The sequence below is a fragment of the Bubalus kerabau genome, chromosome 8 (assembly GCF_029407905.1).
Source record: "Bubalus kerabau isolate K-KA32 ecotype Philippines breed swamp buffalo chromosome 8, PCC_UOA_SB_1v2, whole genome shotgun sequence".
In the NCBI taxonomy this organism is placed as follows: Eukaryota; Metazoa; Chordata; class Mammalia; order Artiodactyla; family Bovidae; genus Bubalus; species Bubalus kerabau.
In genome coordinates, this window is record NC_073631.1 from 34,776,056 (window position 1) to 34,787,731 (window position 11,676).

Below are 11,676 nucleotides of genomic sequence, written 5' to 3' on the forward strand. Positions count from 1 at the left end.
TTTTGTTTGCCTTTCAATTTTCCTGTATACTTTTAACACATAAAAAGCTGTTTAACTTTGTCCCCAGGAATGCTGGTAATTTCCAAGTATTTTATGTTTTTAAGTATATGAAAACAATATATGAAATTTTGATGAATTTTATATATATATAATTACACCAATCTAAAAGAAGATTTTCTACAAGCAGTTGTTCTGAGTCTTTGTTTGAATAGTCAGTATTGTAATAAAAATAAATGTGAGAGGATAGTTCTAGGTCATAGATCAGCAATCATTTTCTGTAAAGGGCCAAGTAGTAACTATTTTAGGCTTCATGGGCCATATGGTGTCTGTTGCAACTACTCAACTCCAATGCTGTAGCAGAAATGCCATCATATACATAAATGATAGGGCATGGCTTTGTTCCAGCCTGAGCATATTGACAAAAGCAGGTGGCGGGCCAGATTTGGCCTATGGGCCATAGTATGTGGACCTATATTCTAGGCTAAAAGAATATAGAGACACAATAACCAAAAGCAGTTTAGTAACCTAGATTACATCCTAATATTAAAAAAGAAACAGCCATGAAAGACATTCTTTGGGGCAACTGAGGGAAATTTGAGTACACTCTGGATGCCAAATGATACTAGAGAATTGTTAATTTTCTTAAGAATGGGTGAAGATTTTCTTAAGGAGTTGGTGTGCTGTGCTTCCGATGCTTAGTTGCTCAGTCATTTTGGACTCTTTGTGACCTCATGGACTGGAGCCCACCAGGCTCCTCTGTCCATAGGAATTCTCCAGGCAAGAATACCGGAGTGGGTTGCCATGCCCTTCTCCAGGGGATCTTCCCAACCCAGGGATTGAACCCAGGTCTCCCACATTGCAGGAGGACTCTTTATCATCTAAGCCACCAGGGAACTTCACAGGGCTCCTGCAGGCCGCTCTGGAAGAATGAATGGACATGAAAAGTACTGCATATATGGCATAACGGTATGGATACTACATGTGGGAAGCAGTGTGAAGGGGCTTGCCATTTTTATGATAACTAGGAGGCCAGGACATTCATACCGGAAACAGAAAAGTAATATCAAGTTGAAGCAGAATCACTTGTAGGTTTATTAAACACAGATTACTGAGCCCAACCCCCCAAAATTATGGGTCCAGGCTCCATAAATTCTGTTTCTTAACAGTTTCCATGTGATGTTGGTACAGCTGCTCCCAGACCTAACTTGGCGAAAATCGTGGTCTTGAGATCCACTCTTGCCTTCTCCTATCAACAGAGGGCAGCAGAGAGCAGCAAATATACAGTCTGTCACCAGGGAAGCAGGTTGAAATCCTCAGGAAACCTCCCTGGGTTTCAATCTAACAAATGGCAGGAGAGAGAACTGAAACCGTGAATTATTTAGATTTATATTCTCCGTGTGACCTTGGCAACAAGTCATTTAATTTCCGCCGAATTGCTATCTGTGAAATGGGAGAAGTAACCTAAAAGAGAGTGGAATGGCTTGATTAATGTCTGCTGAGAATTAGAACTTCGGACAAAATTGAAATGTGTAGGTAATAAATTATTCTGGGAATTTCTTACTCCTCAGACTCTTTATAAATGTCTGCATTTTAAACACTTCCGACTCATTCATAAACATTGGTTGCCCTCGTTGAATTTTCAATTGTTTAACAGTTTAGAAGGCAATACTTTAAATGCATTCATTATATCCGGAATGTGTGATAACTCCAAATCTATGTGACAGGCTATGATGAGAAGATAGCTATCCAAGGGGTGAAGGTGCCCACCTTCTGGTGGGGCCTTTGGGAGGTGGGAAGTCATTTCAAATTTTTTCAGAGTGGTCCAAAAGCTGCTGGAATAGATAACCTAAAAATTCAGAGACTGCTTCCCAGGAATCACCCCTTACAACCTGATTTTTATCCTTCAACCATCATTTATTGAGTGCCACTATGTCCCAGGCTCTGGTGTGAAGGCGAGAGAGCCATGAACAGGAAACAAGAGTTTGAATTCTTACTGCAGTGAGAGCCCTACCCTCTGGCCTGGAGTCCCCGCATCCCGTCCACCACATTGACCTCATCTAATCCGATTCCTTTATTACTCACAACAGAATTGCCTTTCCTTTTTGTCCTCAAAATTCTGGAATAAAATTTGCCCTGGAGATCTTCATAGACCTTTTGGAATGTAGATGCCTTAATGGTATTTTGTATTTAATTCTCTGTATAACTTGAGCTTACTGAATCCTTAATTTTAAGGTATTTATTAGAATAAATTCCTAAATTTATTAGAAAAAAAAATGATGAACTGCTGATGAGAAATGGCAGAAGGACTTTGTGGCTGTGGATGAAATCTTAAATTTTGATTTTTGGAACCGAGTGGGGAAAGGTAGGTAGGACTTAAATCAAGACACCCAGGCTCCAGCCTGACACTGTCACTCACAAGCTGTATGGCCTGAAGTCAGGCACCAAAACCTCCTCTTTGAAACGGAGGAGGAGAGGAAAACTAATCTGGATGAGCTCTCAGGTTCTCACGCTCTACTGCATGCAGTGGTGAGGGTGATGTTAGCCACTCACCTCATGGTGATGTCAGGAAGATGTGTTCTAAAGCCAGGGTTGGCCAACTCTGCCTCTCTGCCTGTTTTTCTATGGCACACAATCCAAATTTGGTTTTTATATCTTTTAATGTTTGAAAAAAAAAACATGATATTTGTTTCACATAACAGTTGTATGAAGTTCTAATTTCAGTGTCCGTAAATAAAGTTTTCTTGGCACACAGCCACAGTCATCCATTCTTGCATTGTCAGCAATGGCCTTGGCACTCCAACAACAGTGTTGAGTAGTCGGAACAGAGATGGTCCGGTCTGCACAGCCCAAAATATGGACTATGTAGTCCTTGATCAAAAAAATGTGCTGATCTGTGTTGCAAAGCACTCCTGAACTCCATTCTGAACTGAACTGAGATTCTGAACTGAAACAGAATTCTTCAGAGAATTTCAGTTCCATGAAACGTACATTTCTACACTGAGCGCTTTGAGCTCTTACCCTCAATCTCATGTCACATTATTCTGTAAAGACAACACACACTGTGTTATCGATCACAGTTAAGTGTACATTGCCTACAAACTGCCATGGGAAAATATCAAAAAAGGCCTTTCTGAAGAAAAAAAATCTGATAATCCTTGCAAGAGAAATTACAAATAGAATCACAATATGAATAACCAAGTGATAAAGGATATTGTAAATCCCCAAAACACCAACCATAAAGAAAATGATTGGTATATCAAATTATGTCACAATTTTAAAGTACTGTGTGAAAAAATGGCCATAAACTTCTTGTCTAAAAACCTAAAGAATTCTCAGTCTCCACTAATGAAAGTGCAAAAAGAGAAACAATTCAGCCTTTTGGAAAACAGCTGCATGGTTCCTTATAAAATTAAATATACAGTATACCATATCACATGGCTCTTCTACTCCTGGGTATTTACCCAAGAGAAATGAAGACATATGTTCACACAATGACTTTTATGTAAGTGTTCATAATAATGTTATTTGTAATAGCTACAAACTAGAAACTGCCTAAATTTCTGTCAACTGGTAAATGGATAAATTGTAGTGTATCCATACAATGAAATACTACTTGACAATAAGGAATAAACTGTTGAGAGGTGGAAGAATATGGATGATTTTCAAAAGCTAATATTATGCTAAATGCAACAGTCAGATACACTGAATGAGTCTGTTTGTATGATATCCCAAGAAAGACATGACTATAGTGACTGAAAGCAAATCTGTGCTTGCCTGACACTGGAGGTTGGGGAAGGAGAACAACTGGGCACATGAGGGAAATTTGAGGGGCAAGGGAGACATTTTATGGCATGATTTTAGTGGTTAGACAACTGTATCCATTTATCAGATAGCAAATTGTAGGTTTAAAATGGTTAAGTTTATTTTGTAGAAATTTTTTGTTGCTTAGTCGCTGAGTCGAGTCCAGCTCTTTTTTGCTCCCATGGACTGTAGCCCATCAGGTTTCTCTGTCCATGGGATTTCCCAGGCAATACTGGAGTGGATTGCCATTTCCTTCTCTAGGGGATCTTCCTGACTCAGGGACTGAACCCACGTCTTCTCCATTGCAGGTGGATTCTTGACCACTAAGCCATCTGGGAAACCCTTTTGCAGAAATATACCTCAATAAAGTTAATTGAAAATTGAAAGGTACAGAGTGAAAGAAGATTATTTGCAATACATGTAACTGATATAAGATTAGTACCCAGATTACATAAAGAATTGTTAGGGAAATGCACATGATCACACAAACAGATTGGTATCACACCCACAAGACTGGCAATGAAAGAAATCTGACAAAATCAAATACTGGCAAACGTGAGAACACAGGATTACTTGTACTTTGCTGTTGAGAATTTAAATTGGACCAGTGCAATGGGGAGCAATCTGGCCTTACCTGGTGAAGGTGAAGATGCACAAAGCTAGGGGCCAGTAGTCTCACTCTTTGCTGTAGAATGCCCCAGAGAAACCCACAGGTGTTCCAGGCAACGCGGACAAGAATGTTCAGAGCAACGTAAACGTCCCTCCACAGCAGAATGGCTGAAGCAGTTGTGATGTACAGTGGAATGCTAATAATCAGTGAAAACGAATAAACCCACAGCTATAAATACCCAAAGGAAAGACTTGCAATGTAATACTGACAGAAAAAAAAATTGTGAAAGAATACATGCAATATGATACAATTTACATAAAGTTTTCAAAAGCATGGAAAACTAAGCAATATAGGAATGCATAAAAACTTATGTAATAAACCTATGGGAAAGAAGGCAAAAGAATTGTTGTATGAAGCTCAGCACAGTGGTTGCCTCTGGGGAGGAAAAACAGGGCGGGTAGGTAATGGAGCAGTACTCAAAGGGCTTCCATAGCGCCAGCCATGTTTTATTGCTTAAGTTGACTGATCAGATCAGATCAGATCAGTCACTCAGTCGTGTCCGACTCTTTGCGACCCCATGATTCGCAGCACGCCAGGCCTCCCTGTCCATCACCAACTCCTGGAGTTCACTCAGACTCATGTCCATCGAGTCAGTGATGCCATCCAGCCATCTCATCCTCTGTCGTCCCCTTCTCCTCTTGCCCCCAATCCCTCCCAGCATCAGAGTCTTTTCCAATGAGTCAACTCTTCTCATGAGGTGGCCAAAGTACTGGAGTTTCAGCTTTAGCATCATTGCTTCCAAAGAAATCCCAGGGCTGATCTCCTTTAGAATGGACTGGTTCGAACTCCTTGCAGTCCAAGGGACTCTCAAGAGTCTTCTCCAACACCACAGTTCAAAAGCATCAATTCTTTGGCGCTCAGCCTTCTTCACAGTCCAACTCTCACATCCATACATGACCACAGGAAAAACCATAGCCTTGACTAGACGCACCTTTGTTGGCAAAGTAATGTCTCTGCTTTTGAATATGCTATCTAGGTTGGTCATAACTTTCCTTCCAAGGAGTAAGCGTCTTTTAATTTCATGGCTGCAGTCACCATCTGCAGTGATTTTGGAGCCCAGAAAAATAAAGCCTGACACTGTTTCCACTGTTTCCCCATCCATTTCCCATGAAGTGATGGGACCAGATGCCATGATCTTCGTTTTCTGAATGTTGAGCTTAAATTTAAGCCAACTTTTTCACTCTCCTCTTTCACTTTCATCAAGAGGCTTTTGAGTTCCTCTTCACTTTCTGCCATAAGGGTGGTGTCATCTGCATATCTGAGGTTATTGATATTTCTCCCGGCAATCTTGATTCCAGCTTGTGTTTCTTCCAGTCCAGCGTTTCTCATGATGTACTCTGCATATAAGTTAAATAAACAGGGTGACAATATACAGACTTGATGAACTCCTTTTCCTATTTGGAACCAGTCTGTTGTTCCATGTCCAGTTCTAACTGTTGCTTCCTGACCTGCATACAAATTTCTCAAGAGGCAGATCAGGTGGTCTGGTATTCCCATCTTTTTCAGAATTTCCCACAGTTTATTGTGATCCACGCAGTCAAAGGCTTTGGCATAGTCAATAAAGCAGAAATAGATGTTTTTCTGGAACTCACTTGCTTTTTCCATGATCTAGCAGTTGTTGGCAATTTGATCTCTGGTTCCTCTGCCTTTTCTAAAACCAGCTTGAACATCAGGAAGTTCACGGTTCACATATTGCTGAAGCCTGGCTTGGAGAATTTTAAGCATTACTTTACTAGCGTGTGAGATGAGTGATAGATTTGTTTTATTCTTATTCTTTGTATTCTATCTTCATGCTATATGTATTCTTCAGTAGTTTTCAAGTATTGCCTTTCAAAGCATTTTTATTTTATCAATATATTGGTGTATAATTGATTTTCAATGTTGCATTAGTTTCAGAAAAATTAGTGTACAAAAAAATGATTCAGCTATACATACACATGTATCTGTTCTTTTTCAGACTCTTTTCCCATAAAGGTTATTACAGAATATCGAGTGGAGTTCCCTGTGCTGTGCAGTAGGTCCTTGTTGATTATCCTTTTTATATATAGTAGTGTGTGTATGTTAACCCCAAGCTCCTAATTTATCCCTCACTGCCTGACTTTCCCCTTTGATAACTGTAAGTTCATTTTCTATGTCTGTGAGTCTGTTTCTGTTTTGTAAATAAGTTCATTTGTGCCATTTTTTTTAGATTCCACATGTGTTATCATATGACATTCATTTTTCTTTTTCTGACTTACTTCACTTAGTATCATAATCCGTAGGTCCATCCATGTTGCTGCAAATGGCATTATTTCATTGTTTTTTATGAAATACTACTAGGATTCGGCGCTCTCACTGCCGCGGCCCGGGTTCGTTTCCCGGTCAAGGAAGCCTTTCTTGGGCTTCCTGATTAAAGCCCAAGAGGTTAAAGAGGTTAAAGCGTCTCCCTGCAATGTGAGAGACCTGGGTTCAATCCATGGGTCGGGAAGATACCCTGGAGAAGGAAACGGCAACCCACTCCAGTATTCTTGCCTGGAGAATCCCTTGGATGAGCCTGGTGGGCTACAGTCCACAGGGTCGCAAAGAATCGGACACGACTGAGTGACTTAACTTTCTAACTTAACTTTCACTTGTTTTTTAAGTGAAGTAGAATAGCTTCTAAAAAGAAAATTTAAAATAAAGACAACTCATTATAAAAAATCGACAATGGCTTGTGAGTAGACAATCTACAGGAAATCCAAATGTTGATGCACAGATGAAAAGATGTTCAACCGTACTAGTAACTGGGGAGATGCAAATGAAGAGAACAGAGATATGTCAACCATAAACCATTGGCACAATATGATAATATTTAGGTAAACATTTTAAACATTTAAAACAATACTATAAATTGTTTATGCTTACATATAAAGTAACGAATAGAAACATGAATGGTAATGGTACACATCAAATTTAGGGTAGTGTTTGTCTCATTGGTGGAGGGATGCATGGGATTAGGGAGGGTTGTGATTTGCATTTCTCTAATAATCAGTGATGTTCAGCATCTTTTTCATGTGTTTTTTGGGCCATTTGTATGTCTTTTTTGAAGAAAGATCTGTTTAGATCTGCCCATTTTTTGATTCAGTTATTTGGTTTTTTCACACTGAGTTGCATGATTCATTTATTTTGGAGTGCCCTCAAACTTAAAGATATTTCTGATTGGATTCATAGTGACTGTTGGTGACTAATACCCCAAATTTACTTCCCCTCACCTACAAAGTGAGGGGACTTGACCTCTGTTACCCCAGGAGCCCCTGGCAAGAGGTGACCTTAGAAGTTCCACAGCAACTGACTCCTCACAGGGTCATGGCAGAAGGCTCTGCTTGGAGAACCAAAGTCTGCTTCAGTACAGATGCTGGGTTTCCAAGCTGCCCGCTGTTGCCTTTCCTCACTTCATACCATATACTGCTATTTAGCTATTCCCCAGTTGGGCCTGAGCCTCAGGAATACAGACCATGTCCCGAGGGTGCAGCTGACTCTACAGCCAGGGACGTTTTGATTCTAGTCCTAGCCTGAGTCTCCCCTAAGCAACCCCATGAGGTTATGAAGAGAGCAATGGAAATGTGCTCGGCCATACCATTTATCCCCTGAGGAGGCCCTTAAAAATATCCTTAAATGATGAATGCTCTTATGAGGCCCTTTAAACAAGATGCACTTTTGAGACTTTTTTTAAAAAAACAAGTTCTCACTTTTCCACTCCAATATACTTCCATCAGGCTGTTATCACTTCAGACCCTGATTACTAATAATGCTCTCCAAATGGCTTTCCCAATTCTTTCTCTGTGTGTCTGTCTCTCTCTCCATACTCATACTGCTTGGTGCTTCCAAGGCTTTCTTTTAAAAGATAATTTTGGAATTGTTGAGCTGGTATTAAGGAGTCTTCAGTCACCACCCCATCACCTGCAGGGACAACCAGACACCAGTGTGACCTCCAAGATTGTCTGCGGTGGCAGGTTGGGAGGCACATCATCTGTAAGTAATAAAGTGCCTTTCTTCAGATGAAGATTCAGTTTAACCCTTAAATCACTGCCTTTCCCTGGGATGAGCATGGAGCAGAACTGAGGTGATATCACAACTCGTACCTCAGGCCTGCATTTGGGTTGATGACCCACATATGATGGGCCTCGTACAGTCGTGCTGCAGTCTGGTCCCCACCTTCCTTTCCACTTTCATGCTCTACTCCTTGCTGCCAGAACCCCCCCCGTTTGCCATTTGGTTTATTCACTCTACCTAGAATCAAACATATCCAGCCTTGGGCTCCCACTGTCTTCTCCTCTCCCATCCAGCATAAAGTGCTTTCTCCTCTGCTTCAACAAAATGTTCCGTGAGTACACGTGAGCTGGGCTCTCTGCTGAACTTCTTTAGCACAATTTGAATGGTTTGTTTGGAGGTGAAGTGGGTGTCGGTTACTATGGCTGCATAACAAACATCCCTAACTTAGTGGTGTGAAGTCGCTATTGTGTTGACTGATCCGATGGCACAGGGACTTGGACAGAGCACTACAAGGTTGGCTTTCTTCTCCTTCATGATGTCTGGGGCCTTAGTGGGAAGACTAGGGGCTGGAATCATCTGGAGGCTTCCCCACTCACATGTCTGGGGCACCAACTGGGATGACTGGAAGGCTGAGTTCAGCTGGGGCTGTGGACCAGAGCATGTTAGTGTGGCCTCTCCATGCACCCCAGACTTCTCACCATGCAGAATTTGTGTTCTGTGAGGGGATGTCCCAAGAGCAGTCATTCAAGAGAGCCAGGTAGAAGTGGCATAGCCTTTTCTAACTGAGCTTCGGATGTCACATAGTGTCACTTCAGCCATGTTTTATCAGTTGAAACACTCACAAGCCCATCCAGATTTAAGAGGAGGGGATACAGATCCCACCTCTCAATGGGAAAAGTATCGAAGAATTTGGAGTCATGTTTTAAAATACGCATAGCACAGCATTCTGCTGTGGCAGTATATGTGCTTTCTGTGCTTGTGCATTCAGTCGTGTTCTACCCTTGGCAACCCTATGGACTGTAGCCCACCAGGCTCCTTGTCCGTAGGATTTCCCAGCAAGAATACTGGAGTGGGTTGCCATTTCCTTCTCTAGAGGATCTTCCCGACCCAGGGATCAAACCTGTGTCTTCTGCATTGGCAGGCAGATTCTTTACCACTGAGCCACCTGGGCAGCTCTGTTGCAGTATGTATACGGTTAGTTAAATCCTGTCTTGTTATTTTCCTACCTCACATATTTGTGTCTTTTTTTTCCCACTACAAGCTAACACAGAAAACCTTTTGGAAAAAATCTAACTGAAATCAATAATCATTAAGTGGCTGCTCTGAGGCAACTTGCTGGTTTCCTACTGTTTAAAATACCTCAAACTCCAGGTCATTAGCTAAGGTATTTGTTTCAGCACAGAATAAGAGGCTGAAGGTCAGCCACTGGGTTAATAGCATGGCTGGGGGATTATGGCTACACAGAGACTAATTAGTCTAGTTAAAACTGCTACCACCCACACCCATGGGAGCGTCTACACAAGCTGTCATCATGTAGACAGGGGACCTCAGAGAAACATGTCTCAAGACCCCGCATTTCAACTCTGTCACAGCCCAAGAAACAACTTTTTGTTTTGTATAGGTTTTTTTAAAATTAATTTTTATTGGAGCACAGTTGCTTTACAATATTGTGTTAGTTTTTGCTGTGCAGCAAAGCAAATCAGCTATACATATACATAACCCCCACTTCCCGCTTTTTTAAAATTTTCCCCATTTAGGTCACCACAGAGCACTGAGCTCCCTCTGCAATAGAGAAGGTTCTCATTAGTTGTCTATTTTATACATAGTAGTGTGTATATGTCAATCCCAGTCTCCAAATTCATCCCATCCCTCCACCCATGAGGTTTTTTTTTTAATATAACTTTTATTTCATGTTGGAGAATCCCATAGACAGAGGAGCCCGACAGGCTACAGTCCATAGGGTTGCACAGAGTTGGACACGACTGAAGTGACTTAGCACACACGCATGGTCAGTGTACAGCGTTGTGGTAGTTCCAGGTGTACAGCAAAGGCACTCAGGTATGCGTATACATCCACCTACTCGTTTTCAGATTCTCTTCCCACGTAGGTTATTGCAGAATCTTGAGTGTGGTTCCCTGTGCTATATAGTAGGTACTTGTTGATTTCTGCCTGACCCAGGGATCAAACCCAGGTCTCCTGCATTGTAGGCAGACGCTTTACCCTCTGAGCCACCAGGGAAGCCCTATATAGTAGGGTATGTAAGTTAATTTCAAACTCCTAATTTATCCCTTCCCCAACCTTTCCCCTTTGGTAACCAGAACTTTGTTTTTGAAGTCTGTGAGTCTGTTTCTATTTTGTAAATACGTTTATTTGTATCATTTGTTTTAGATTCCACATATAAATGATATCATATGATATTTGTCTTTGTCTGTTTGACTTAATGCACTTAGTATGATGATCTCCAGGTCCATCCATGTTGCTGCAGAAGGCATAATTTCCTTCTTTTTAATGACTGAATAACATTCCATTGTATATATGGACCACATCTTTATACATTTCCCTGTCAGTGGGCATTTAGGTTGCTTCCCTGTCTTGGCTGTTGTAAATAGTGCTGTTATGAACATGGAGGGGCGTGTATCTTTTCTTTTTTTAAAAAAATTTCTGTTTTATACTGGACTTTGGTTGGTTTACAATGTTGTGTTAGTTTCAGATGTACAGATCTTGCTTTGAATTCTGTCAGAGTGTTCTGCCCCTGCTTTCCCCAGAGGAATCACTTTTGATGTGGTCATCTGGCAGAGGGGAGCAGACCCAGTGTGAAACAAAAGCAAAGCGGAGTTCAAGCCGTTTTGTCCTCGAGCAAGGGAAAAGCCTTTGTGTGGCTTCTCAGCGTGAGAAGCATGGGCTTTCCAGGCAGGTGCAAGCACGCGGTGTTGTGTGTTTCTCGCGGTCGTTGCCTGTGCGGCAAGAGCCTGGACATGTCAGATAGAAAGAAAAGTGGAGGCAGGGGTGCCCAGTGAAAGAGAATACAGACTTAGAATGCTTCTCAACTGGAATCCTTTCAGTGGGATTGGCTTAAATTTGTTGTCTTATAGTCAGTCCAGGCCACTGTGACTTGCCCAACATGAGCTTGTCTCATCACAGCTGTTGATACTCTTAACATTTTACCACATGTCCCCCTGGGAGAGGTGTTTGGG